Source organism: Pinus tabuliformis, chromosome 3_2 (genome assembly GCF_031772625.1).
Source record: "Pinus tabuliformis cultivar Carrire ecotype Pingquan chromosome 3_2, CPIR1, whole genome shotgun sequence".
Classification (NCBI taxonomy): domain Eukaryota; kingdom Viridiplantae; phylum Streptophyta; class Pinopsida; order Pinales; family Pinaceae; genus Pinus; species Pinus tabuliformis.
In genome coordinates, this window is record NC_142302.1 from 215,966,907 (window position 1) to 215,969,766 (window position 2,860).

The 2,860-nt window shown below is 33.4% G+C and overlaps 1 pseudogene; it reads right to left on the bottom strand.

The window, feature by feature from the left end:
- Positions 1–661: 661 nt before the first annotated feature.
- Positions 662–2,604, bottom strand: LOC149180506 (elongator complex protein 4 pseudogene; annotated as a pseudogene).
- Positions 2,605–2,860: the final 256 nt, after the last annotated feature.

Below are 2,860 nucleotides of genomic sequence, written 5' to 3' on the forward strand. Positions count from 1 at the left end.
AATTGGAGTTGAATCAAAGATTACACGCTCTCCTTCCGATACATAATTTCTTGCCTTTAAACCGTTTTGCATGAGCTTCAACCAACTTGTAGAAGCACAAAATCTCTATTTCACTAACCGCCCTTGGAAAATTTTACTGATGAGTTGTTGACACCCATACTAAATTTAACACTTTCTAGCACAACTTCCCATGTTCATCATCATTACTTTGGATATGGCTTTCTAAGATCAGGATCACTTGTGAATGATACCTGATGCAAAATATCTTTGGAATTTTTATAACTGAAATGAAGATTCACTGAATTTATTGCTACACTTTTTACACTCGGAGAATAATGTTCCAAGCAATTGTCAAGTGTTGGATCTACATGCCATGGTGTACCAGAGTGTGCAGGAGAATCTCTTCCCTTCATAGAAACAAAGACCTTAGTGTACATCCAGTTCAAGATTGAGTTACAACACCATAAAGCTTAAACTGCCATTTTGTAAGTGAGCATAAAAGGTTTACAAAAATGTGTTGCCAACGCTCAGATACAAACTTTACCACTTCTCCTTCCTTAACACATAACAATGGATCCGCTTTATTCTCACCCCTCTCCTCCAATGCATAAAAAGTGAAATCTCCACCAAAGTGATCCAAGGCATGTTGAATATTCTAGCTTCAGAATCTAGAGCATAAAGGTGCAGCAACAACAGTGCCATAAGATTCACCACTAGAAGCATCTACTAGAGCTTGATTCAAGCACTCCAAAACAACAATTTTTTATGTAGCAGCTTCAGAGAATATGTGTTTGCTTCCAAAATGGTAGGAACCTATGTATTGACACATGCCAACTTGTGAACGTGAACAAAACCTATCATACCTTGATAATGAGTCAGCAATCTAGCTAACTCCTTGTCTTCATCAGGGATAGCCTTAACAGAGAGAATAATGTCTGCCATGTGCTGCCATCTAGTACAGAAGAATGGTGTAAGAAGAGAAAATGGGTAAGTGATCATAGCCAGTGCATAGGAAACTCGTAGTACTGCCTTCAAAGATTTAAGAAAAGAGAGTGTCTCCCGATTTTGGAAAGTTTAGATAGAAATGAGGTACATCGTTCACGGAACACTAAGAAGTCTGAAAGAACATAGAGATACTTTTGTCGACGTGTTTCGAACCAACCAGTGTGGTTCATCGTCAGGACAAGTTGAATGAGCAGAGCTTGCTTTGCATATTAAATAGATAGGGCAAAATATCCAATGACCAAATTTCTAGACAAGGTAACCGCTAAACTTACAATAGCTAGATTTGACCGGGAAACAGCTAGTTTGACTATGATGAGGGGTATAAACTTTATTAAATAAGTTAATTCGGTTATTAATATTCTTATTAAAATAAACTTAAATGGACCATTTTATAATTATAAATATATAATAGAATAAGTTAATATTCTATAATAAGTAAATCATAAAATAAATTAATTTCACATTGTTAAATATCAAAGTTATTATATATAGATGGAGTATTCTGTAAATAGTTAATTATATTATAAGTCAAAGGGACATATATTTATAAATATATATTAAAATAAATTAATTTAAAATTGTTAGAATAAGTAAATAACTAAATAAATTAATTTAAAATCAAAGTTATTATATAAATATTAGTTAATTATAAAAGTTAAAAATAGAGTAAACTATAAATAGTTTATTATATTATAAAATATAAGTTAAAGGGACATATATTTATAAATATATATTAAAATAAATAAATTAGTTTCATATTCATAGTCAAAGAGTATTCAGATATATAAATATTAGAGAATTAATAGTTTATTAAGGGTAAAAAAATATATTAGTTTTAAATTAATTAATTATAAAATAAATTAATTTTAAATTTATAGTCAAAGAGTTTAAATATATGTGATTTTCACCAACAAAAGTATCTCTATGCAATTTTCGCCGAAGAATCTTCTCAAAATTGATATGGATCACAGAAGCCTAAATTCAATAAGTCTGAAATAACTTGAATATTAATACACTCCACATTTACAACATTCAGGAATGACCTTTCCATAGGTTTTCGCAAGTCAAAGTTGTTGCAAAATTAATTTGGATTACATGTTAAGCCACCTCCAAAGGAACTCGTTTTAGCAGTTGTTGAAAAAGATGCTAGTTCTGGCTGTTGAAATTTCTGAGTCTCAACTGGTTGGTTCTCATTAAAATATCTCCAATACTGCCAAGAAGTCCTCAGGTTTTCTCCCTTGTTATGCCTTGGAGACCCTTCTATCTCTGATTTGCAATCTTTTGCTTGAACAAGACAGGGAAATGTACCTAAAAATTCTTGAGGTGATGTAAGAGGACTTACAATGATAGAGAAGTGGTTGGTCATGGACCAATCCTTGAGCTAAAGTAGTGTAACAATAAAAGATGATGAGGGGTCTCAATGTCCTCCATGATCATTAGAATTCCTCCAATTGTAATCCCACCTCCTAACATCTTATCAAGGTCTTCAAATCCAATAGAAACAAGTGAGATCCGATTGGGACCTAACTTGGTTCCAACAACTTGTACATGCAATGTTGGTGCTAAATAATGCACAAAGCTTCCACTTTTGCCAGTCATTTTCAACAATATTGTGCTTTGAATAACCCACCTAACCATCAATAAAACCTGGTGATCTTTTGTTTTCGGCACTCTTTGTGATTTTGGACGCTGCATTTTAATTTTGCGCATTCAGTGGGATTTGTCCCACATTGAGAGGAGGTGATAAGGCCATGAGCTTTATAGATACCACTCCTTCCAAGCATCACCAAAGCATATGGCGGTATAGTACTCCTCTTGGTATTGGCCTGGCGTTGTACTTGCTGCTTGGTCTCGT